The sequence below is a fragment of the Mustela putorius genome, unplaced genomic scaffold, assembly GCF_011764305.1.
Source record: "Mustela putorius furo isolate JIRA1106 unplaced genomic scaffold, ASM1176430v1.1 tig00000145_pilon_pilon_pilon, whole genome shotgun sequence".
Classification (NCBI taxonomy): Eukaryota; Metazoa; Chordata; class Mammalia; order Carnivora; family Mustelidae; genus Mustela; species Mustela putorius.
Genome location: NW_025421294.1, coordinates 537,101 through 564,693, shown reverse-complemented (window position 1 = coordinate 564,693; position 27,593 = coordinate 537,101). Strand labels below are relative to the sequence as shown.

The following is a 27,593-nucleotide window of genomic DNA, read 5'->3' as shown; positions in this document are numbered from 1 at the left end:
CCTCACCACATTGCTGGCCACTGAAAGTATTCCCCTGCACCCAGGGGACCCTGGCCACGGAATCATTCAGATTGCTCAAGTCTGGGAAGGAATTAGCCCCTAAAAAAATCCCCTGAAATCAACCCAAAGCTCAGGAACTAGGAAAAGGTTACAGAAGTAGTCATCCAGTTTCTGGTCACATAAGTGATTTTTTGGAGCACACATGACACATGAGTGTCATTGCTGTCCCTCCTCACCCTGCATTCACCCTACTTCTACTCCTTTATTTTCGCAATGACTTTTTTCTCCTCAGGATGAGGGTAAATCCAACCATATCTTCCAGACTGATCCCCTGCCCAGTTGTTTCAAGAACATGGTAGGGAAGGATTGTACCAGCTTCATTCAAAGCCTGAAGCTCCAGCTCACAGGGAAGAGGGCTTTCATGTGCCTTATAACTGTAACCTTTTAAAGCCCTTGGTAAAAAAAAAACAAAAAACAAAAACAAAAACAAAAAAACAAAAAACAAAAAACAAAACCAGACCAACCTAGAAAAGTTTGAATAGTTTAATTATATAAGGAAAAAAAAATCCAGTATGTCAAAAATCACATAAAATTGGCGCACCTGGATGACTCAGGTCATGATCCTAGAATCCTGGGATCAAGCCCTGCATCAGGCTCCCTGCTCAGCGGGGAGCCTGCTTCTCCCTCTCCCCACCCTACCACCCGTACTCTCTCTCAAATAAATAAAATCTTATTTAAAAAATTAAAAATGCAATAGCAGACTGGAAAAATAATTGCAGCATATGACAGAGAAACAGTATCATTTGATATCTAAGAGCCTCCACAGATCAGTCAGAAATATGACTACTTAAAGTAGAAAATTGGGCAAAAGCCATCAAAAGGGAATGCACATGAACAGTTCAAAAGACAGATCTAAAAAAAAAATTTTTTTTTGGCTACTTTCAAGTAAAACTAGACCTCCAATTCTCATGGAATTGCCAGTAATGGAATTGTTTTGACAAAACATACAGGATCATATCTGCCATTCATAAGTTGTGTGTATGTGTGCACAGGTGTGTAATCTCTGTGTAAGCCACACCTGCCTGAGGCAGTTGAGATGACAGAATAGAGAATAGTACCAGAGACAAGGATTGGACTGAGTTTCAGATTTAAAATTTATGAAAACACCATATATAAATACAACTAAGATTTCAAGACTGAGAATTTGGACAAAGGGAGAAAGAAAAAGGTGTATATTTAGGGAGGAAGATGGAAGCAGCCTCACAACTCCTGTTTTGCAACGATATCTGGAATGAAGTGTACAAGGCCCTAGTCTCATCTAAGGCTGCAGTCACACAGGAAGAAAATCCATTCATTAAACTGAGTCATCCTAATGTAAATGGCATTTCATGAGGAGTGACAACAACCAAAGTATGAAGGACATTTTCCAAATCACTGTAAAATTGTGAAGAAATAGCTGAATCTAAACTGAGCAAGAACTGTGCAACAAATTGATGAGGTGGTGAAGAAAAAGCCAGTTAAGATACTGACAGGCTTACTCTGAGAGTCTGAATGCTACAAGACTGAATCTGGAAGATTCTGGCTAAAGACTATTTCCTTGGAAGGGTTAGCCAAAGAAAGAATCCTTTGATGGGCTTTGCCATAGGTTGTTGTCTGGTTTTTTGGAGCTTTCTGACTTTGAGTGGTTAGGAGTAACTTTGGTTTTAGTTAATCAGTCTGTCTCTGTCTCTCTCCCCTTCTCCCTCACTCTCCATTACCAGCAACAGGCAGGCTGATTCTGTTAGATTATTAACCTTCTCTGGCTTTCTAATGAAAAGGGTACATTTGATAGATAGCATCATTTAATGGAGTATTTGGGAAATAATTCCTTCAAGTTTTCATCTCCATTCATGCTGATTGAAGAAATGCAAGAAATGCTGGAGCTAACTTAACATGGAACTCTTTGGCTGAGTGAATATGTAGTGAGTAAATAACAAAACAACTTTCTGCTTACCATCTGGTAAGAGATAACTCATGTGAATTCCATTTAATAACACAATAGGAGTAAATTCGATCTAGAGTTTAGGGAATTGCCTATAATTTCTGAAACCTTTGTTTTGTTTTGTTTTTTTTAGAATAAAAGACTATTTTGTAGGGATCGATGGAAAATTCAGTGTGACTGGAGACTGCCTCTGCCTGAGAACTTTTTTTTTCTTTTTCTTTTTCTTTTTTTTAAGAGAGGGAGGGGGAGAGAGAATATCTGAAGCTAGGGTCTATGCCCAGCACAGAGCCTGACAGGGGTGGTCCATGTCACTACCCTGAGATCATGATGAGCTAAAATCAAGAGCCAGATGCTCAAACAACTGAGCCACCCAGGTACCCCTCTGCCTGGGGGCTTTTGAGGGAGAATCAAGCAAGCCACCTTCAGGAGTGTTAGTTGGTAGGTCCTATTCTAAAGAAGAAGTATAGGAAATTTTTTATTTCCTACATCTCTCTCTTTTTTTTTTTAAGATTTTATTTATTTGACAGAGAGAGATCACAAGTGGGCAGAGAGGCAGAGAGAGAGAGAGAGAGAGAGAGAGAGAGGAAGCAGGCTCCCTGCAGAGCAGAGAGTCCGATGTGGGACTCGATCCCAGTACCCTGAGATCATGACCCGAGTCAAAGGCAGAGGCTCAACCCACTGAGCCACCCAGGTGCCCCGGTAGGTCCTATTCTAGAAGAAATGAGCCCTGGGCCAATTCACATCTTGTGAACTTCATGAGAAGAAAGAATATATGGGATATTCACATATGTGGACAGTCTCAGTCTGACAGGTGAGTCAGCTCTCTGGGTGCTGTCTCACTTGCGGGCAAATGACAGGCATAATTTAAGGCCCACAGAACATTGTTGATAGCAGAAGAATAAGAAGAAAGTCATGGGAGCAGTTGAGTTAAGCTCACTATTGACCAAGATGAATTAAGAGACAAAATGTGTTAACACCACAATTAGATGAAGGTGAGTAACTCTACACGATATATTTTTAATGATCTTTATATAATATGAATTCATTACCATCATAAAATTTAATACTGACATGCTTAAAGAAGAACAGGAAACTGTTACTATTTTGATTTGTTTCTTGAAAGTCTTTTATATGAATGAATGTTTTCTTTTCCAACACTATTTACTGTACATCTCTATGCAGTATACAAATAACACTGCAGTAGATAACTTTATACATAAATCTTGTTTGACTACCATTTCCTTAGATTAGCGTCTCTAGAAATAGAATTACCGAGTCAAAGGATATGAATTTTCAGGCTTCAGTACATATTGCTAAATTGATTTCCAGAAAGTTCACTTAAATTTATACAAAAACTACTCATTTCCTTCAAAGCATCTTTTCACCTGCTGTAGATCCTTTCATTTTCTACCTGAAATTAAATAAAATGCTAAACTTGACCCAACATTTTTATAATAGAAATGAAAAATAATTCCAGGTTTATTGAGAGAATTATTTTGTGATATTGTGGTAACTTATACCAAGATGGTTCTCAAGTTGCAAAAAAACAAAAACAACAAACAAAAACAACCTTTCATACCCGTTATTACATTTAGTTCCCACAAAAACCCCATGAGATGAAGAGAATTCATCTATGTAGAATGTTTCAATCATGGGAGAAGATTTCAGGCATCATCTTGTTCAGATTATATTAATGTTTCCATGTGATAGAGGCAAAGGGAGAATATGAGTCTTAAAGTTCTAGAGCCCAAGTGTCTATAATCTCAGTTCATATATGACTTCCTACTGGATGACCTTGACTCTCTACTGGCTCCTGTAAGCCTTTGTCATTCCCAACTTCCTCCCTTCCTGTACTTTTTTGTCAATCTGTTGGGAAGTATACCACTCAGTCTCTCCCTGTATTAGGGATTTGGGAGTAACCGGAAATCTAGACTCAGACTCCTAAGCAGAGAGAGAGAGCAATCTGGAAATGAGCATTTATCTGTGATGTGTATGATGACTTAAAAAAGAAGCGTATGGATGAAAATGAGCCAGTGGAGTTGAGGTAGTCAGGTCTGAACTTGGAGTAAACTTGATGAACCAAATTGGTCAAGGGAAGCTTCATAAAAACAAGTCTAGGGCTCCAGGCTTGACATATTTCACCACCAGATTGTTCTGACCGTGAGGACTGCAGAATGCCAGAGTGTGCTTACCCAGGGGGAATCAGGTCCATGAATAAGTCCTACCTGCTCATGTGACTTAGGCAGCAGTGAATTCTGTCAACAGATAGGACAAAGCTTCAGTGAAAACTGTCAAGTCTTCTTTTACCCCAAAGACTTGGATACTCTTTGCAGATTATCATCTGGTTAATGCACTACAGGACTGTAATAAATTGCTTAGAAGTTAAAACACCATTCTGCTGATGTTTGGCTCTCCAGCAGTCTACCATGGCCTCTGGTCAACAGTTGCCTTATTTTATTTAGAAACATCTCAGTAGTATTTCCATTTTGGGGGGTGTGAAATTTTAATTCAAAGAAACCATTTCTTAAAATGCTTGACATTTAAGAAAATCTGGCACAGTACTGCTCCACTGAAGCCAAGTATCCCATGTGTGGAGAGTAGCATGGCTGAGCATCTTACGGGTGCCAAATTTTCCTTAAAATTAACATTTGTGCCATATGTTGGTACCCTAAACTCAATACTCCTTTGGCTGATGAAAATGCAAAAGGAAAACATTCTCAGACTGAGTCCTGTTCTCTTCCTTTGTATATCATTTTATGTAGACATTAGCAGTGATATTCCTTTGGGCGTGAAAATGAGCACCTGCTCTGTGGTTCTTGATGAGAGGTCAAGCACCCAAAGGCTTGGAGGCAGGAAGATCCAAGCTTAGCAGTCAAGGGTGCCTGAAGGCAGCATATCTGCAAGGTAGTCCTATGTTCTCAGTTTATTATTCAGCTCCTCACACTGTCTTGGGCAAGAACTTGGAAGTAGACTCTAGCTTCCTCATCTCCCATCACGATGTTCAAGAGGGCTGAGTGGACAGGAGGTAGCCAGAAATCTTGGGTGTAATTTAGAGAGAGTGTTACACCAGAACTTTACAAAATGCCCAGGCATTTTTGTAACAAGTGACCCATACTCATACATCCCCCTTTGTGGGTCTTAGGTGTTATGTCTTCTGGCCTCTGAGGCTCCATGTCCTCTGAGTTCCTTCCTCTGCTCCTACCTATCCCTGTCACATGCAGCCTCCATGAAGCCAGGAAGAGGTGATAGTCTTTATGCCCATGGGCCAAGCATCTGTACCATTCCGGGTTTGCAATGTCCTTTGTCTATATGATTTATCACTATGCTCCCTGAGCCCCTATGTGGCTGAGGCAGAGTCTGGAGCTCTCCTTGACACAGAAGACACAGGCTTTGCTTATCAATGTTGATCCTAAATCTGTACCAAAGTGTAGGATGAACCGGTGAAGTCTTGTTACCACCAAAAATATCAGAGATTTAAACTACGATGAGGATTCGGGGCCCTTAAACATATGGCTTTATTCCATTGCAGTATTAAATAAGAATCATGTATTCTCGGTGCTTAGGTAAGCTTTTGCATCTGTACTATGAGGCATACACAGTATTTAAGGGGAATGTTTGAAAATCTTACCTCAAGTAGGACCTCAGAAAGTCTGGAAATTTTTAGGAAAAGAAAAAGTACACTATAAAAGTAGAGAGTATAGTACAATGAATCCCATGTGAATCTCACACCAAATTTCAGTTACAACAAATCTTATTTCATCTAAACCCCACCTTCTCCCCTGCCTCCTAATTAAGATGATTTTGAAGTAGATCCATGACAACATATTATTTCCTCTATAAATATATTTTAGGAGGTGTCTCTTAAACATAAGGATTTTTTCTTAAAATACAGCCACAGTGCTATATATAATATCTAAAACATCATAAGTTTCCTTAATCATTAAATATCCAGTTAGTATTCATATTTCCTAAGAAAATCCAACTTTTTTTGCCTTAGAATGAAAACTATTATTGGAGTTTTGTCTGCTTACTATTGAACTAGCTCATTTCCCACCTTCAGCTATCATAGAAGAATTTAGAAGTTTGGAAGGAAAGATTTCTGTGGGAAATGAGAATAAGAATAAAGAGGAGGAAAAACTATTTGGACTTCCTTCACAGGGAGTCAGTGATTGTTAAGACCAGAAAGGCTGATACATACTATCCAGTCCCACTGTGGTTCCTTTCTGTACACTGAGGCATGGAAAAGAAAACCAGCTTACTTGAATTCATATAGTTAGTTAATTGCAAATTATTTGATTTTGAAATTGAAGAAGCTCTACTTAAAATATTACTTGCCTTTAAAAAAAAGATTTTATTTATTTATATGACACACACACATGCACACACACATACACAACACCCAAGTAGGGAGAGAGGCAAGCAGACGGCAGAGGGAGAGTCAGGCTCCTCGCTGAGCAAGGAGCCCATCGTGGGGCTCGATCCCAGGACCCTGGGATTCTGACCAGAGCTGAAGGCAGACGCTTAACCGACTGAGCCACCCAGGTTCCCCTACTTGCCTTTTTAAATTACTGTAGAAGGACTTATATTTTCAGTGTTTTGTATGTGGTTTTAAGATCTGTGTGGCCTCTTCGGTGGTTTAGAGCTATGTGGTCCAGTTCAGTACTCACCAGCCATGTGTGATGTGGCTTTTGAGCACATGAAATATGGCTAATACAAATATAGACATGCTATATGTGTAGAAGCACACTGGATTTTAAAAATTTAGTTAAAAAAAAAAAAAGTACCTCACTAGTGATTATTCTGTTGGTTACCTGTCTCAGTATTTTTTTTTTTTTTAATTTACTGGGTTAAATAAAATAGGTTATTCAAATTAATTTCATCTGGGTTTTTTCTCTTTAAATATAGCTACTCATAAATACAAGATCACATTTGGGGCTTGTATCATATTATGTTTCTTTTGGACAATGCTGGCTTAGAGACCTTGTTGTTGGTGCAGGACTATATTAATTCATTATACAAGCAGGCCAGGACAGGGCTAGGGACAATCATCTGTCTCATCCTCTCTTTCTGGTAAGCCTAGACACTAAATCATCCTACGGTAAACACTTTTTAAAAAAATATTTAAAGAAAAATAGATTTTCCAGCTTGCCTTAGGGCTTGGTCTAATATAAGTAGGTGACTTCTACAAATAGGAGAGTCTTACCCCCACTGGTACAGGTATTTGAAACAAAGAACTGGGAACATGCCTCTTGGCCCAACCAAACCCTGGTCTACTTTCTAAATAGCTCTCGGATCTTGATCTTTCTTCTCATCAGGACCTCCCAGCTCTCTCCCAGGTCCACAGGAGCACCAAGCACCGACTCACCTGAGCTGCTGCATTTGTCTCGTACTTGGCCTTCCGCATCACTCTCACTGCACTCAGCAAGCACGTAGCACCATCATTCCCCTACTTGAAGGCTTCCAGCTATTTCCCATTGATTTCAGGCTGAGGATCAAAATCTGAACATGGCCCACAAGCCCAACAGTCTGACCCTGTCCATTTCTCCAGCTTCATTTTGCTCACGTTCCCCAAGCTCTCTGCATTTTACTCACTTTGACCTTCTCTCAGTTCCTCATCCATACTGTGCTCCCCCTCCCTCCAGAACCACTGTGCATTCCATTCCCATGGCCTGGGACACTCTTCCCCTCCCTCTGCCATCTTTGTCTGGTTGGCACGTGTCTATTCAGATCCCAGTAAAGCGTTCTTTCTTTAGCGCTTCCTGACCAGGGCAGATAAACCTTTTTTTTTTTTTTTTTAAGATGTTATTTATTCCTTTGACAGAGAGAGACAGCGGGAGAAGGAACACAAGCAGGGGGAGTGTGAGAGGGAGAAGCAGGTTGCCTGTGGAGCAGGCAGCCCAATGCAGGGCTTGATCAGAGGACCCCAGGATCATGTTCTGAGCGGAAGGCAGATGCCTAATAACTGAGCCACCCAGATGACCCCAGATAAACTAATTTTGACACCTAGTGTACATTAGAGTGGTCATTTTACATTTACGTGTGTGTGATTATTCACTTAACATCTGACCCTCTTTGTAAACTGTTTGCTCTGTAAGGGCAGTCACCCCGTTCACATTTACTGCTATATCCCAACACAATGCTTATAGCACATAAATAGGCCCTCAATTAACGTGAAGGAAAAAAAAACAAAAGGCAAGGGGGTTGAACCAAGAATCCTGCCTCTTCTTCGTTTACTGGAAGGGAAGAAGGCACACCATCCATAACCATTCCTTCCCAGCTCACTGACATAGTCCTGGACAGACCTCCTGAGTGCCCAAGTATATGGATTACCAAATACTGTGGGTTCTGTTTTCAATGTCCATGCAGATTCCAGCCGTTTCTCACCACCTGGACTGCCCCTACCATGGCCCTTGCCAAACAGCCTTCTTCCAGGAACTTTGGCTTAAATAGAATTTAAAGATTTAAAAATAAATCTTGGTTAAGATTTATTTATTTATTTTTAGAGAGAAAGGGCAGGGGAAGGGGCAGAAAGAGAGAGAAATCCCAGGGACCTGGGATTGAGTCCCACATCCAGCTCCCTGCTCAGCAGGGAATCTGCTTCTCTCCTTCCCCTCAGCCTCTCCCCCTTGCTACTGCTCTCCCTCTCTCTCTCAAATAAGTAAATAAAATCTTAAAAAAATAAAGAAAGAAAGAGGAAGAGGAGGGATGGGGATAAGGGAGAAGAGGACCTTGAAACAAACGGTCTCTGGGAACAAAGAGAAGCCAGCACAGGCAAGGCAGCAAGTTACAAATATGGCTTTTAAAAAAGCACATGGGGAGAACTGAAAACTAATTTATTAAGTCAGTTGCTAAAGAATAACATTTGTATGGATTATATTTCCTTATCCATTAAAAAAAAGCGAAGTGCCTTGTCTGAAGCACAGCTAGCGAGAGTCTTAGCAATTATTTAACCTTGCTGGTTTCTGAGCCATAAAACATGAACTCAAGTGCTGCTCAGCCTAACAGCATATGCAGTTTGCAGAACTCTTTGAAGACTGAAGTTGAAGTATTCCGTATTATTAAATAAAATGCCTATTTGGGAAGGGAACTCTCTATTAGCGTTGTGTGTGCCTAAACGAGTAGTCAACACCTGGTAGAGTTGGAAGTCAAAAGTTTTTTGACATAAGGGACCCTGGCACTGGTCACTTAAAATAGAAAATAAAAGAACAAAGAAGCAAGCCCAGGCGGTGACAAATGGCAGGCAGCAGTAAGGCATTGGCTTGGTTCAGAGAGAGATTCCTGAGCTAAAGAAGGCCTCATTTACTGGAATGGAAAAATATAGGGCCAGGAAATTGCTCAGAGGTCTTCTGTCTCTTCCTGTGCACCTGGAGACACACCGTGCTACTGTTTTGGATCCGAATCTCAGTTTTGGAAATAGCCTGAGTTGTGTCCTTGGAAAATGAGAGGGTTGTGTGGTGTATTTGTATGTGATGAAGGAGGGGGAGGAGCAGAGGATGTTGGGAGGAGACATTTAGATGCTCTCTGGAACCAGACTTTTTCCTTGGGCCTCACAGACAGTTACCAGAACGATGCTGGGAAAGTGGGCAGATGATCCTGCCTGAGGGAACCTCCAAGATTCCTGAACCAGCTCCCAAGGTAGGGCCAAGTCAGCCTGCTGACAACAAAGGCCCCTGCTGCACGTTCTCACTAGCTGGCTGATTTCAAGGCTGCCTATTTCTCAGCATGGGTGGGTTCTTGGTTTTTCATTCAGCAAACATGCATCAACCAATTCCAGCAGACAGTTTTAGGCACTGGGGGTATTTCAGGAAACAAAAGACGAACATCTCTGTGCTTATGGAGCTTGTGTTCTAGTGGATGGAAATGGACACTGAATAAAATCTGTAAGTTGTGTTAAAAGGTATGGAGAATTTCAAAGCAGGAAAAGAGAGTGAACGGGGAGTAGGAGGGCTGGGGGGTTAGGATAGCCTCAGTGAAAAGGTGGTACCGCACAAAAACTCGAAGGAAGCAAAAGAGAGATCCATGTAGATATCTGGGGAAGAGCTCTCCAGGCAGAAAGAGAAGCAAGTGCGAGGTCCGGAGGTGGGAGACTGCTTTCTGTGTGTGGGAAACAGCCAGACGCCAGGGGGCTTGGAGTAGAGTAAGCAATGGAGGGTGTGGTAGGGTATGTGGGGAGGGGGATAACTGCCTCATGGATAACCTTGGAAACCCCTGGCTTTTGCTCTTCTTCTTCTTTTTAAAAATTCATTTATTTATTTGAAAGAGAGAGAACCCAGAGGGGAGGGAGAAGGAGAAGCAGATTTTCCACTGAGCAGGGAGCCCGATATGGGACTCAATCTCAGGACTCTGGGATCCTGACCTGAACTGAAGGCAGACACTTAACCGACTGAGCTACCCAGGCAACCCCCTCCACTTCCTCTTTGTTTTCACCTTTATCCTCTCCTGGTTTTGGGGGGTACTCTAGTTGCCAAGGGAAACCCCGCATATCCTCAACCTAAGAGTAATCCTTATCCCTATGGGGGGGGCATTTTCAGGTGATAGGCATATTGTTATTTGTGGATAGGGAAGGCTTGAGGTCAGATTCCTAGGGAGTGGTGAAAGTCAAGAATAAGTATTTTTCTGGCATATCAATTTTATGCAGTGGTGAGTGATTTAAAACATTTTACATGCAGACAAATGTGGGTATGTTAGGGAGCAGAATGCAAACATACACGCACATACCCAGGACTGGTTAAAATCTGAAACTGCACCTGTGGCACACCACTTAGGATTTCTTTTCCCTTCCATTAGGGGTACTTAGATTAGAAAATTCTGAGAAGAACTAACATAGCCTTTCTGCTGGGCTCCAGGGAGTTGAAATATTGGGAATGATTTTCTAAGGGCTGGTAGAATTAGTCTTATTATTTTGTTTCTTTGAATAAGATTTTTTTTTTCTAGAGATTATCTTGAAAATAATAGAGGGAATCTGGGACATCCTTTCCCTTGGACCTTGAACATCCACCAGGCCAACAGCCTTACCAGACTAAGGGCACAGTGACCGTTTTCTCATATACAGCAAATAAAAGCAATAAGCAAGGAAAGCTGTTGTACTTGAAACTCTGATTAAAAACAAAAATCTGGCATGTGTTCAGAGATGAAACTTCTATTACATAATGATTTCATGCCAAGCGTGTTAAAGACTTTACAGAGAGTAGAAATTGGTACAATAAAGGAAATAAATGTGCTGAGTCACATTAACTTTGACTCTAACCTATTCATACCCAGGTGCCTGTGCACACCTCCTTCTTAAGCCCCAAGGACACTTTATTTGAAGAGAAGATATGATGCCACGTATGTGACAATGTGCTCACAGAACGTACCTGCCATAGGAGAGTAGAGAGCCCAGGAGACCAAGTCACAAGACCTGGCTTGGAGTTCCAACTCCACTACCCACTCACTCTCGTAAGCATCCATTTTCTCAGCTATAATAACACGTTATCCACCAAATGTTTCTAGCTTTCCTTCTGCACATATAGTTGGATTGCATTCCTCTGTTCCCTTTATAGGTAGGCATGGCCTTGAGACTTGCTTTCGCCAATAAAATGTGAGCATATGTGACATGTGTCATTTCCTTGTGGAATCTTTGCAAAGTAGTTCATGGTTTTGCATAATCTTCTATCCCCCTGCCATAGCAACCTGAAATATTTCCAATAATAGCTATTCTGTTAGCCTTAAGCCTAAAGTTAAGATGACCTGGAATGAAGCTACAGTTGGAGCCATGTAGCGGAAGCAAGATAAAAATCTTTCTTTTTCTTCTTTCCTTTTTCCTTCTTTCTTTCTTTCTTTCTTTCTTTTTTTATAGCCATGGAAATTTGAAAGTTGTTTGTCTTTAAAGTCTAAGTGAGTATACCCTGACTAATATACTCCTTCGTGGATCTGGAAAAAGATTCGAACGTGATACATGATAGGTAGTATGCTTGGCACAGAGCTGGTGCTAAGTAAACTCTAGTTCTTTCCGCCTTCACCACATTTCTCTGCTTTGTGATCCTTCTCAGCCCTTCCTTATCAGTCCTGAGCTATGCTACTCTGTAGAGTGATTTTCCATTAAGAAAGAACGAAAATGAACTTAAGACTAAACCATTCCCTAAAGTGAGAGAGACCAAGTGGATTAGAGTGGGGAATTCCCAGCATGGGAAGAGAACCTCCTGTCTGAAATGTATAAAGGAGAAGGGAGCTAAGGGTCTTACCAAAGAAATCAGCCAGAAAGTAGAAGCTGTGAACTCTGGAAATATCCAACCACAGATATGCTCTGCCCCTGCAGCACTGTGCTGTGATTCTGGAGCCAGAATCAGGGCACACACGTGTCCTGGGATTCCAGTTCTGACTCCCCTTTACCAGGTTATCTGTTCCGGAGTGAGGTAGAGTCCTTGAGCTACATGGTACCAGCTTTCTGGGCATGTCAGCGAGAATGATGAAACTGGTCAGACCTCAAGCTTTAGCGTTTTCCTCATTGGCCTCTTAAGGGGCCTCTCCCTCCCTGTAACCCATCCAGACTGTAGCTTCATGGGTCTGAGAAGGCAAGCCAGCCAGGACCACTGCTGCTGGCTGGGCCAAAGCCAGATCACTTTGAGTTAATCACGTCACAATGCGTTCATTGAGGCCATCGACCTAATACCTTTTTAGGGTGTTTAAATCCACTGGAAAAGAAAAAAGGTTTCTACCTAAAATTACTCTAGAAAACCATGTCCTTGACCTTTACTAAAATGGTAAATAGTAACTGATCAAGTTAGAAGGCATTTATAAGGGCTGTGTGCCTCCAAATAGTTGAAAGTAAGGGAATGAGAGAGGATTGGAATATAGATGAGACAGAGCTATAAAAGGCGTCCAGAAATTAGAATTAGAGTCAAGCTGGACAACTATCTTTCAGAGCCTCCAGTGGGAGAAGAGAGATGCAGAAAATAGGACAGGTGACAAAGGAAAACAAAGATTTGTATTAAGCATCTATGGAGGGACAGGTACTGAGCTGGGTATGGAGGGACAGTGGCAAGAAGACAGCCAAAGCCCTGACCTTCTCAAAGGGCATAGACATTATTGCTATTTTGGGTGGGTTCATTGCTGAACTTTACCATCCCGGCCCATCCCAAACACGAGAGGCCATGGGTGGTCCCTACTAGTTCTGATAACCAAAAGGTGTCCTATCTCCTTTCAAATGTCCCAATGGGGGGACTGGACTGCCTCCAGCTGAGAACTCCTGAACTTGAGTAATGGTTGTTGCTCCAGGGGACAGAACCAAGCACTCAAAGATGCATAAGGGATCCCAGTGAGGGTAGGAATGAGAGAGAAGTCCACCCTGAGACCCCCTTCTTCTCCCTGAGATGGCACTTGCTGTCTACATATTTCCCCAAGGAAGACAAAGGATGGTAGGTGAAAGGGAAACTGACTTAGCGAGCACCCAATGTGGCCAGGTAAAGGACTATGAATGTTCGAGTGTGTTATGTCACAGAGAGGCCAAGTGATATGGGACAAGCAGCATACACTTGGAAGTCAGGAAGTCCAGGGCTTGGATTCTAGGTCTTCCACTTAACTGTCTGTGACAAGGTACTTAATCGTTGAGTCCCAGTTTTCCTCAGTGGGAAAATGGCAATTAAAAAAAATATATATAACCCACCTCACAGGGCTATTAAGAGATTTCATAAAATAAGAAATACAAACCACTTGACATAGAAAAAGGCATTCAATAATTAGTAACTACCCTTTACCAGTATTTGGGCTTCTTAACAACACTGGTAAGAAGATATTCTCATCATTGTAAAGAGGAAGGAAGAAAACACAAGACAAGATAAGGGCTGGGAGCTAGAAAAATAATAAGACAAATAAGTAATTCTCAGTTCAAGTTCCTTGGTTTTTACTCTAGGCTCCTTCATCTGGACCCTCTGAGAGAGAATCCCAGCAGTTACTTTGGCCTAAAAATGGACCACCTGGAGCCCAGTCTATTGGCGATTGGCCAGACCCCTGGGATGGGGGAAGGGAACATTCTGGGTCAAACACGAGGGATGGGGACAAACTAGAGATTGCTGAAGTGTGCAGCCTGCTGCTGGGAGGTCCTGGAGCCACACCTTATTGAGGTGGCTGAAGAGTCCTGTGGGTTATGAAGGAGGTGCGCTGGAGGCCTGCGGCCGGGTAACATAGGTTTTCATACTTCAAACAGATGATACTTGGAAGACTGGATTTGTTCTGTGTGGTCCCAGTGAGCAGAAACAGGGCCAGTGGATGGAGGTGACAGGGAAGTCTTCATCTCCATTTCATAGAGCCGTTAGTTTACTGGCAACTTCTGAAAGACTCCAGCTGGCTCTCATTCACCTTAGTGTCCACAGCACCAGCGCAGATCCTCACCCACATGGGACTACCATGGAACGGTAACTGCTAGGATTATTGTTATTATTATTATTATTATTATTATCTCTTATTATTGGCTGGTCTTAAAAAAAAAAAAGGCAGCCAATTTTGAAAAGCTGGTAGTCTCTTCATTGGCCCATCTGCCTGAGACTTATGGTAAAAAGCACTATGGCGGGGATGGTGGATCAGTCAGTTAAGTTAAGTGTCCAACTCTTGATTTCAGCTCAGGACATGATTTCAGGGTTGTGAAATTGAGCCCACACTGTGGGCTCCGCACTGGGCTTACTGGGATTACTAGCTAAGATTCTCTCTCTTCCTCTGCCCCTCCCCACCCCCTCTAAAAAAAGAAAAGGAAAAAGAGAGAGAGAGAGAAAGCTATGTCAGCCAGCACTGAAACTCAGAGCAGCCCATCTTTTAAAGTCTAGCAACAGGTGTTTTACCTCTACCTTCGGTCAACACTTCCCTTTGCCAACACCAAAACAAAAACAAAAACCCTCTTTCTGTTAGGCTCCAAGATTATTTATGTAAAGAAGCATAGCTGTCCATGGGACAATCTGGAAGTGAAATTTTAAGCTAGATAAACACTGAGCCTGCTATGAAAGTTCATTCTAACTTCCTTTGACCCTCTTGTAACTGTGGTCCTCAGCATTTTGGTTTGTGGTAAGAAGGCATTGCTTCTCTCCTATCTAGAAGGTCTACTAGTCTTGTTTCCTCTTACAGTCTTTCAAGAGGAATATAGCCTGCACTTGGGTTCCAAGGTTGGCTCTTTCTGCCCAATCCCTTCCACACATGTCTTGGGGCATCTAAATTCGAGAGACTTGTGAAGTCTGAGGAACCAGGCTGACTGGCTGGAGCTCCCTGAAGCAAAAATCCCTCAATAGGTCATCTGCGCAAAAGCCGCTGTCCTGGGATGAAGGAAATGTAGATGAGGAATCACATATCTAGAATTGCCCTCTCTTCCAGTTTCACATTTTCAGTTACTCATTGTTCATTCCAAAAATGTCTAAGTCCCAACTATGTGTCAAAAACAGTGGCAAGTGGTGCCTAACACAACCATAATATTTGCTGAGTGTTTGCTGTGTGTCAAGAATGCATGAAAGACGTCACATGCGTTAGCTCATGTGACTCTCCCAGCATGGTGTGAGGCAGGTACTGTTCTTTTCTCCATTTTACCAATGAGGAAACTAGGACACAAACAGGTTAAGCAAATTGCCCAAGGTCACACAGATAGAAAGGAAAGGAACCAGGACTTTTTTTTTTTTAATATTATTTATTTATTTGTCAGAGAGAGAATGTGAGCGAGCACAAGCAGGGGTAGTGGCAGGCAGAGGAAGAAGCAGGCTCCCCACAGAGCAGGGAGCCCAATGCGGGACTCGATCCCAGGACCCTGGGATCATGACCTGAGCTGAAGGCAACTGCTTAACCGACTGAACCACCAGGCGTCCCAGGGTTTGATTTTGTTTTATTTTTAAGACAGCTGTTAGATGAAGAACTTAAACAGTAATGACACATACTTCCAAACACTTTCTAGACTTATTTCAAATACACGAATTGGTTCTAGGTAGTAGTTTAAGAATGGAAAACTCATTGCCACCAGAGACCTAAATTATTCCAAGTACCTCCTGCATTTTATTAGCGAATCCCGGTTTTGGTCTCCTGCAGTGATTCCGAGGCATCTCAGCATGAGGATTCTCATTGCAAATCATAAAAATAAACTCATTTTCCAAATCCCTAATAAGTTAGGGAAAAAATGAAATAACCCAAAGCTCTTTGAGTTCAGTAACCTCTTCAAATTAATTTATATTTTATTAATTATCCTAATATAATTAGATTGGAAAAGCAGAGTTATATACACACTCACAACATTGTTTAGTCTGCATGCAAATATTAAGCCTTGACATCTAATACAGATTCCTTGCCTCCTTCAGTCCCCAGACACCCTGGAGAGCCACAGAGCTGTAGCACTCCAGCCAGGTGTTCCTCTTCCCTGAGCCTCAGTTTTCCCATCTCTAAGTGGGAATAATAAGAGCATTCCCAGAGGATCTGAGAGAACTAATGTGAGGCCAGTAGGAATTTGGAGGGCTCTTGTTCTGGAAGAGACCAAAATGCTTAAAAACAGTCCCTAACCAATATGGTTCTGATGTTGTTAAGCAGAACAGATGCACATGAGCTGGGCAACCCCCTTAAGTAAATTATGCCTTCTGGAGCCTAGTTCTAGAATGTGACATGGTAATGTATGAGGCAGGGAGTGTACACAAAAGGGGTTCACGATCACCTTATAAACAGGAGACCTTTAGTTCACTTGAAAGCTATCAGTTTGTTGTGAGGTTCTGGCCACTATCTGTGGCTGAGACAAAGTTACAGGGACCCCACGTTGTCTGGGTTTAGATACCGCCCTTGCTGTGCGGCACTGAGACTGAAGTTGGGGACCATGAGCCTCTGTACATCACGGTGATGGAAGACGTTTGGTTTGATTTGCTTGGAAGCCGCAACTCACATTTACTGAATGGCTACCATGGCAAGGAGGTTATGTGATGGCCCTGATATTAATATTTGATGATCTTCTGGTCCAAGTGTAATTAAGGCACTTTTATCATGCATATGGAAACTTGCTCTCTAACTTATGAGGCTCGACCTCGCAGCCTGATGTCAGTCTCTTTGCAGCTTGCCTTTATCACATGGATATAATCGACTCCAGGGATGTAACCTTAGACGTTTCCCTCAGTGATACTGGCTTGGGGGCAGCAGAAATGGCTCCAGTATCTCCATTTGGGTTCTTGGATTTAAAAAAAACAAGCCATTCCATCACCCCTGGACTCCCAGCTCATGACATTAGTGAGTACATGCAGCTTGATTACCTTCCCTCCACTGCCAGGAAAGTGGGTCCCATGAGCAGGGGAATTCAGATTAATAATTAGAAGGGCTAATATTTATTGAATATTACCATTAGGCAGGCACTGTACTAAGCAATTACATGAATTATCACTCTTACTCTCCACAGTAAATCTTAAGAGGGGGGAGCTGTTTTGTATCTGCCATACAGATGAAGAAATTGGAACTATCCATGTGTTTATTACCACACTGCTGGCAAGCAAGAGGGCTGGGACTTGATTTCAAGCAGTCGCCCTCCAACATGAGTTGTGAGCATTCCTCTGTATTGACTTGTCACTTCTTCCCCACGTATGTGCTTGCTGGGATGCCTTGTCACCCTGGTTAATAACCATATTTTCCATGTTGCCAAGACTTTGGGGACCTGATACACTGAGACACACCTGAGCAAGAAAGAACAAAGCCTTGGGTCGTGGCTTTCTGTGTGATAGTCCGTGACATGCTGGCAGCGGGAAGACAGTGGGAATGTAGACAGATGTGAGATGATCATCCTTAAAGAAATTCTCCAAGTACAGAACTTGAAAAGTCAGAAGCATCCTCAGAGAGCAGCTGGTCCAATCCCTTCATCTTACAGATAAGGAACTAGAGGCTCAGACAGTTGCCTACAGTCACGGAGCTGGTGTGGGACTCACAGCTCCCCCCTCTCTCTCCCTCTTCCTCTCTCTTCTCATTTGTTTTGATTGATTACAAAAGGATATTCAGTGAAAATGTTTCCTTTACACTCCTTCCCCCACCCCAGCCATCACACTCGCCTGCCCAAAGGCAAATTCTTTTTTAAAAATTATAATTAATTAATTAGTTAACTGATTTATTTAAGGTTAATTAAGATATACTGTATCATTAGTTTCAGCGGTAAAGGTCAGTGATTCATCAGTTGCCTTTAACACCTAGTGCTCATTACTTCAAGTGCCCTCCTTCATGCCCATCCCCAGTTACCCCATTCTTCTACCCTGCCCCCCTCCCCTCCAGCAACCCTCAGTCTCTTTCCTAGAGTTCAGAGCCTCTCCCTCTCTGTTTTCCTCTTATTTTATTTTTCCTTCCCTTCCCCTATATTCATCTGTTTTGTTCCCAAGGGCAAATTGTATTAGCAGGAGGATTGTATCTTTTTAGAGATATTCTCTGCATACCAAAAATATACTTTTGTTTTTTTTTTTACATAAAAGTGGTAGCATTATGTACACTGGCAGGTGTACAGGTTAGAGGTTGCTCCATTATTACAATGTATAGAACTTCCTCACATTTTCTTTCGCAAATTTGACAGTTTTATTGAGGTATAATTTACATAATATAAAATGCATACATTTCTAAGTGTCAGTGTGATGAGTTTCAGAAAATTTATATAGTTGTACAATCATTACCAAACCCCACTTTTGGAATAATTTCATTACTTCCAGAAAGTTCCATGATGTTCATTTGCAGTCACTTCCAGCTTCCACTTCTAGCCCCTGTCAGCCACTCAGCTACTTTCTCCTCTTTCTAGATTTTTGGGTTTTTCAAAATTTCAAATAAATGAAATCATTCAATGTTTGTTCTACATCTGGCTCCTTAAATTCTATTGCGTCTGGTTTCTTTTCCTTAGCAAGCAGTTTTTGACATTCACCACGTCATTGCACAAAGCAGTAGTCCCTTTTCATGGCTGGGAGGTACCCCACTACATCTACCACCTTTTGTTTCTCTACTCACCAACTGATTGACCTTTGAATTGTTTCCAGTTTGGGTCAAATGAATAAGGATGCTGTGAACATTTGTGTGTGAGTCTTTTATATGGACATGTGATTTCTTTATTAGTGGGTAGTTGCCCAGAAGTAGAATTGCTGGGTTGCATGGTAAGTATAGATTTAACTATTTGAGAAACTGCCAAACTGTTTCCCCAACTAGCAGTACCCTGTCACATTCCCACCTGTCTTAACCCACAGTGGATAAGAGTCTACTTTCTGCACATCCTCAAGAACATTTGGTATTTTTAGTCTTTTTGGTTTGAGACATTTTACTGGATATGTAATTATAGCTCATTATGGTTCTAATTTGCATTTTCTTTATTGCTATTACATATCTTTTCATGTGTTTATTTGCTCTTTATATATCTTCTGGGGTTAAGTATCTATTCAAAATATTCACCCAGCTTTTAATTGGGTTGTTTGTCCTATTCTTGAGTTGTTAAGTGTTCTTTATATATTCTGGAAACAAGGGCTTTATCAGCTCTATTTTCTTCTCACTTGTTTTATTTTTCTAATGGTGTCTTTTTTAAAAAAAATAGCAAAAGTTTTTGATTTTGACAAAGTCCAATTTATCAATTTTTTCATGTATTGTTTGTGCATTTTATGTCATAACTAAGAAATCACTGACTAAAAATGGTTACAAAGATTTTCTCCTACATTTCCTTTAAAAATTTTTTATAATCTTAACTCTTACATTTAAGTCTATGATCTACTCTTAGTTAATGTATGTGTATGGTTTGAAGTAAGAGCCTAAAGTCAGGCTTTCTTTTGCATATAGATATGCAGTTTTTCCAGTGCCATTTGTTTCAAAGATTGTCTTTCCTTCATTGCATTACCTTTACACCTTTGTCACAGTTGAGTGTATACCTAGAATCCATTCCTGGACTTTATTCTATTCATTCTTTTTTAGGGCCGCATAATACTCCATTCTAGAGCCATACTGGACTTAATTTAATCAGTCCCTTATTAATGCACAGTTATGCTTCTTAAACTCCTTTCTCCCTATTTCAAATAATGCTGTGGCAAATATGTTGCATTGTAGGAATGTCTTTTTGCATCTTATATGTATATTGTAGAGTTAATTCCAAGAGAAGTCAGTTTTACATTTTGATAGACATTACCAAATTGCTCCCTACAGTAAGTTTTGCTAGCTCACTATTGCATCAGATGCATGACAATACTCTCCAAATCCCCAGAAACAAATATGCTGATAAATGTTTCATCTTTTGTTTCATCAAGCAGGTAAAAAATAGTATCTCCTAGTTTTAATTTATATATTCTTATTAGGAAGTAGGATAAGTATCTTTCGTAAATTTTAGAGCCAACTATATTTCATTTTCTGTGAAATGTAGTTCATGTCATTTGCCCCTTTCTTGTGATATTAAGTTCCTTGTGATACACATTGTAAGTTTCCCCCAGTTTTGTGTTTGTCTTTCGATCTTATTAACTGAGTTTTAGCCCTATAGAAGCCCTTTATTTTAAGTGATAAAATGTATAATAAATGTTAAAGCTTCTTGGTAAAACCAGATATTCCCTACTCTGAGATTCAAAAAATGAATCTCTCATTTTTTCTTATTTTTAATGTTCCAATTTTTGATTCAGCATTCCCCTCTGATAACATAATGCTGTTTTTGTCATATACTAAATTTCCATATGCATTCGGGCATACTGATCTGCCATCTATTCATGTGTTAATAAGCATACTCAGTCCTCTATTCTCTGACTACTTCTGTCCTGTGTTCCTTGTATCTTCAAAATGACAATTAGTGAATGAAAACTTAAGAATTGTTTGTATTAACACTTGGTCCTTTCTCAACTTCTCTCCTGCTGTTACTAGCTAACAAAATTCAAACTCTTTCTAATACTCCTATTAGGAAAATATAATTGGGATAGTAAGTCTGTTTGGAAGTCTAGGGGATTAATAATGAGATAACTACATTTTTGAGTCAAATAAATAAATTGGTACTAATCTATGGTTTCCTTCTAGAACAATGATTTGGGATAGGCTATGTGTCTCTCTGTGTGTATGTTTATACACATGTGTGTAATCCTCTGTGCCATAAGCAGAAGAAGTAGCACTTTGTTAAGTAAACCAAACCCCCCATCTCCCCACCCCAAAATCCATAGTGGTCGAGAAAACAAGTCTGTCACTTTATGTTCTAATCATTCTGCAATGGGATGTGCTCATGGTTCAAGGTCCTTCCCAGCTTCATGGATTAATATGTAATGCCAAAATTCCTCCCCTAGAAGGATCAGAAGGAACACAAAGGAGCCAATGTAAGCCATTGTAAAGAGTGGGGGGTCTGCGCCCTTAGAGGTTGTAAAGACGCACTAGATAGGATTTCCTTCTTCAAAATGACACAGTACTAGGCTATACCATGTCCCCAAACTGGGCTTTCCACTCCTCTCCAGCATGGCTACTCAAACCTGGGGCCTGGGCTATAGTCAGGAGATAAGAACTCTCCCCCCTGGGGACCTAGACAGAGCCAGAGATGGGTCATTGTGCTGAGTTTGGACTGGGTGGCAGGAACACTGCGGACGAAGTCGGAGGAAACACTGACTTGCTTACTGCATTACTAGATGTCTCCTGAGCGTCAGAAAAGATGGTGCTCCAAATAGTCCCTCCTTACCCACCTCTCTGAAAAAAACCCGGTAGAAGGAGAGATTCTGCACATACCTAGGAGTAACTGTGTGGAACTTTTTGAATGTTGCTCACCCTAAAAGTTCAAGGTCTAGTATTTCAGGAAGCCCGTCTTGATAGATTAAGTATTGTTCTCATTAACACCTTAAAATTGTTCTCATTAGCACCTGGATATATATATTTAGTATATCATATGTATTTCTATATTTTTATTATATGTATATATTTAGTAAAAAAAAAATATATATATATACACACACACATATATGATAATGCTGGAAGATCTCTTTCTTTCTTTCTTGACTGAAAAAATCCTCCAGTGGAGGGGGCATTTACTGGGGGTGGGAGGATCCACTGTGCTGTGGGGAAGAAAGCTGCCTGAACTAGAAAAACAGCCAGAAACAAAGTGCTGGTGTACTGCGGTGGGTGTTCCATAAAACAGAGCTGAAAACGTGAAGTTCTCCGTCTCCCTGCACTTCCTGTGGAAGAAGGCCAGAGGGCCTTGATTAAGGGGGAGAAGCCACCATCTCCATCCAGGCAGAGGCCTGGACGAAGCAAACCAGAGGCTATTCCGGTCCTCTCCCTCACTCTCTTCCGGCCCTGCTTCCTTTCCCCACCCCTCCAACAATACCCCCTCTTGATTTCTGTTCCAAGACAGAACGGTGAGTCCCCATGAAAAGGAAACTTGAAGGATTCTTTCCATGAAGTTTTCTAACTGGGCAGAGTGAGGTGTGTGTGTTGGCATCTGCTCCTTGGCAGGGATGCTGGAGACCCCAGAGGCCCCCATCCTTTTCCCTGAGGCAGACTCAAGGCAGGTAGCAGGGTTTCTTGTCCCCATTCTCCAGCAGTCAATGGAAGAAGCTGGTAGAACACCTCTTCTTCCTGGAAGCACTCTGAGCTTACTCTCTCTGGTATGGTTTCTTTAAAAAAAATTTTTTTCAAGCTGCTGAAAAGCTGCCTTTCTTTGGGGGCTGATGTCACCCCAACTACTCCTCATGGGACTTCCTTATCCTGAGCTAGTAGCTTATGGAATAGGCAGACCGTTGGCCCCCTTCCCAGCTTCATTAGATTTGGGGAAGGCCTAGAAATCTGTGCCAGGTGATTCTGATGTTTGGTGCTCAGAACCCACTTGAAAAACAATACCCCAGACCTATCTCTTTGAGATTATCAGGGTCCCTTGATGTGGAGCTGACCTGCTTGGTGTGACCATAAAAATCATGCCTAATGTAGCCGAGAGTTGCATAGACTCAAGACTTGTCCAATAACCACTGTAATCACTCTCCAGGAAGGAGTTCTGTTGTCTCAATAAAGTCAAGGTTAACAAATGGCTTTTGTAACTCTTTTGAACAGGGACCTACATTCTGAAATCACTCCATATACAATAGGCCAAACCCCTAATGTAGTGCTGCTCAAACTTGAATGTGTATCTTAATCCCATGGAGGTCATGTTAAGATACTGATTCAGATTCAAGAGGTCTGGGATGGAGCTGGGGGTTGTGCTTTAACAGACTCCCAGGCGATGCCATGCTATTGATGAGGAGCATGACCTTCAGGGAAACTTAATTTTTTAAAAATATTATTAGCTGCAGATAACTTTTTCTCCTTGATGAGAAACTCGACACAAGCAATGTCAATTTAGTGACCTTGAGTAAATCACTTACTTTCTCTAATTTATCTGTTAAACAAGGTGGTTGTCTTTCCTCATTTCTGAATTGAGAGCAACAAAGCACTAACTTCTTAGAATGGGAAGGTGAGGTGAAATGATGTATATACAGTTCTTAGCAGGCTCCAAACTTGGAAATGACTCCTCTCTAAATGTTGCCGTTGGTGGTAGGGGGTGACGGTGGTGCTCATTCTGCCATTTTAACCTGTGGCCATCATAGAATGAGGTCTAAGTGAGGCCGTAACATTACAGAAAAATAGCATGGGTCAAAATTGCCTTTGTGTGCTCTGGTCCTTGGCTTTATCAGTGTGAACAGAAAGAGATTTTTCAGTTTCTACTGCAAATGACAGAAACCTTAGACCCCATGAGCCCCTTGTTGTTGTTATACTTATATTTACACTTTAAATTGGCCAAAAAAGTACAGATCTGTCTCTATCCTGTGTTGGTCCATTTGATCATCTCTACTGCCTGCTTATATAAAGGAAAGGGTATTGTGCACCCCAAGGAGATCACATTTCCCTCCCTGAATTCACCCCTTCATGTTTGTGTAAACTCAGCCCGAGTGACATCCCTTTACTTGAATTTACAACCCTGCCTATAAAAAAAACAGAGAGCCCTGAGCACTTCCTACAAGGCTAATTCTGGCCCCCAGCTCTTCCAGCCAAGGAAAAACAAACCATCTCTCTCTCTCTTTCTTTCTCCAAAAACAATTTGCTAACCCATCATCTGCCCAGAAAACAAATGGAAAATAAAATGCGACCGACAGTCTTCTTTGTGGATCTGAGAAATGTTGATCTCCCACGAGCGAGTAGGTGGGGTCCTTGCTGAGATGACACCTTAATACACATAAGTATAGCAGCGCCACATACATAATGGTGGAACAAGCCATAATTGCAGTCAGTTGAGGCCGGGAAGAAATATGTCAGGCTGGCAGTTTGCCATCGCCTAGACCCTAAAAAAGTTTGGTGAACTTTTTTTACTTACTAGCTACTGCATTTGGCTTTATGTAAACATAGCATATTTCACTCTATAGCCCATTTAAGTATTAAGTTATCTATTCAACAAATATTTATTGTGCAGCTGTTAGATGCCGTGTGTTTTTCTAGGCCCTGAGCACATCGCAGTGAACAGGTGAGGTCCCTATACTCATGATGTCTATTTTCTGGTGAACTCCTATCTTACACGTATCTCCTGATGAAGACATGTTCTTATTCCTTTATCTGAATGTCTTTGTTTTTCCCCCAAAGTATTTGTTATTTGAATGGTCAAAAGTGAGCAGCCATTATTAGGCTAGCTGCTTCTAAGAGTGCTGTTGTGTCTCTCCTGTCTCTCTGTTCCTATCAGATGGAGACCTGCATCCCTTGCTACTCCACTTAATTAGGTATAAACTTAGAAAAAAATTGAGTGATGTAGGTAGAAACAAAATCAAGAAAATCAGAACAATTTCTTCTTTAAGTTGCAGGTTTTCCTTATAATTAAAGCAGATTTAACATGGCTTGCGTGTGCTGGTTTTTCAAACACCAGTATCATTCTTTTGCCTTTCCATGTCACCACTAACTTAGGGACGAGGATCTGATGTCTGAAATAAGCTCGGCAAGCACACACTTTCAAAACGCAAAAACAAATCAAAAAGTCTATGAGATTGAAACTAAGAATAATTTTTAAAACTTGAATAGAAAAATTTAGTGTCTGTTTTTCTTGACTAAATATACAATGCATGTTCACTGTAAGAGGAAAATATTATAGAAATGCATAAATCAAAAAATGCTATGCATGCAATATTATAGTATTTATACACCTAAGCAATTGCTCTCTTTGTGATTTATATATGGTTATAGAACTCTGATTAGTCTCAACAGATTGTTTGGCTAGCATATTTCTTACTTTATAAGACTAACAGCTTCTAGAATTACAATTGATCAATTGAAAACTAATTTCTGGAAAAAATATGTGATGCCAAATAGGAATCCCACTTAAAAGGAATTCCACTTAAAAGATACATTTTTATTTAATGTCAGTGCAATCCTGAAGAAAACAGAACAAGACACTTACCATTTGTTTAGAAAATCATAGGATGTCGGTATCATATCTCACAGATCACCCACTGCAGTGGTCAGGGAAGAAGAGTGTAAACAAGCACCCCGGTAAATTCTGATGCACACTGAACCCACACAGACCACCCTGAGAATCACTGATTTTGTTTGATTCCATCATTTTGGAGACAAGAAAACTGAGGTCCAAGCAAGTAAAGAAACCTTCCAGGTCCCACATACAGGGAATGGTGGAGGTCAGACGAGAACAGAACCCAAGTGCTGTGACTCCTAGTTTGCTCCTTGTTCCATTACACTGAAGTCACATTTGAAGGTACCTTTTGCGCAGTATGTAGAACACCCCAACCTCAGGTGGCTCTCCAAAGATTAAGTTGTTCAAACAAGTCTTTACTGTATCAGAAATCCAACAAAAGAATCTTAAAGTTTCGCGTTATAAGTGACAGATTTCTGGTCGTTGCTGTGGTTGTACGTTTTCTTTGGGAAAGTAGAGAGGGAGGTTTAACCAAGACCTAAGCTCAAGTATCTTTATTACTTGGCAAATTAATCAGCATGTATGTATTAAAGTTTAAAGTGAGAGAAAAACAGCAGTTGGATGAACCACACCCCCCACCCACCTCCAGCCACCGACGCACACTAGGGTGATAATGGTGTTCTTATTATCCACGTGAAGTTAAGTAGCTCTTTACGAAAATGTTTAGGGAGAGAGATCACCAAGGGTGCCGCCCTCAGTAGGGAGACAACATGTCATTTCAAGTCCTTTCTCTGTGGCTGAGTCATGGTACTGCCACGATGGTCTCCAAAAAAACGTGTCTCCAGCCCTCCATGGCCAGGGAAAAGGTCACCAACCACACAGAGATCAACGGTTTAGGGAAGTAGGTGAAAAGGAGAATGGAACATCTACAGTATAATTGCAGTCTCTTCTAACACTCATCTAAGCTGAAAACTTTTATTCCAGGGCAACCTTTCCCCTGCATCAAGCTCTGCTGAACAAAGCCGGCATTTTAATGGGGTTAAATCTGGTGTTTCTGCCATGAGCGGAAATGAACATCAAAACATTCAGCTCTGTCTTCCTTTATCTTACAAGAATTTGGGGTTCAAAATACCTTCACTAAATGTGGGCCCAACTCTAAAGCTGCGAAGAGGAATTTTGTTCTGATAGATCCTTGTCACAGTATTGACCAAAGATAATGACGACAGATTATGGAAGAAGTGTTCTATTCACCACATCTTCAAAAATACAGTACCCTTAAGTAATATATGAAAATTTAAAAAATTACAGGTGGTATTGATTGACCCGCTACTTGCCCGCTCCTTGCCATGCGTTGTCCATAATTGCCACGGTTGATTGCATTACATACATAATCTTATTTAATCCTCACAAGTCTATTACATGGATGCAAGTTTATACTTAAGGAAACTGAGGCTTAGGGGGGTGAACAACCTGTCCTAAGTCCGGTCCATAGTCAGCAAGTGACAAAGCTGGAATTCAAACCCAAATTTGTAGGACAACAAAGTCCGTGCTTTTGAGGCTCTAATTTGATTCACATTGCAGCACGAAAACCTACAGGACACATCCTAACATAATTTAACACTTATTTGACAAATTTGTAATTAGATGCACAGTTTTGACCCAAATAAATTAACAAAATCTTCTTTGCATCAAATTCTGAATCATTCTGAGCAGGAGTTCCCCTGATGATATCACAAAAGAGCCTCCGATGACCCCAAAGAAGAATCACACAGTGGAAGTTTCCATAAGCACCAACTCCCTGGAGTTGAGTGGAGACAGATTGGTAGCAACTAGACTAAATGGCTTTTCTCTTTATGTAGATGAAATTTTCCCCCAACATCAAACTAATATTCTCATTGCACTGGATTAACAACTTAAATGGAAATAATCCATATTTTTTCTTCTAAAGAAGAGAACATATCCCGAGCTCCTTAACCTCAGGCCACAGTGAAGATGCATGCTAGAAGTGTGGCTGTTTTCTGCGCCTTTGGCATCATACCCACATTTTACCTTGCTTGTCTTCAGACAGGGTGACCCTGCCGTCATTTTTTGTCATACTGTATTGCATCTGATGCTTTTATTCAATAACCAAACTGCAGAACATTCTATGTCGTTCTAATTAAGCACAAAATTAAGTATGTTATCAAGAAAAAATGAAACCGAAAGAAGCGAGTCGAGATCACAACACAGAGTCTTCTCCTGGGGTCACAGTTGCTGACAAAAGGTGCAAAATGCCCAAGTCGGTATGTCCTGGCTAGCCTTTGACCC

General features: G+C 41.2%; 1 protein-coding gene across 2 annotated transcripts in view; it reads right to left on the bottom strand.

Annotated features, from left to right (window-relative positions):
• The window catches only part of ZNF366 (zinc finger protein 366), a 67,830-nt gene that overhangs the window by 38,617 nt on the left and 1,620 nt on the right, over positions 1-27,593 (bottom strand). Inside the window, exon 1 of one of the 2 annotated variants that reach the window (XM_013062480.2) lies at positions 7,347-7,776. The exons of the other annotated variant lie outside the window; for it this stretch is intronic. The gene's annotated coding sequence lies outside the window, so the exon portion shown is untranslated. Of the gene's footprint in view, positions 1-7,346; positions 7,777-27,593 lie in introns of those variants that run through there. 2 annotated transcript variants of the gene reach the window in all.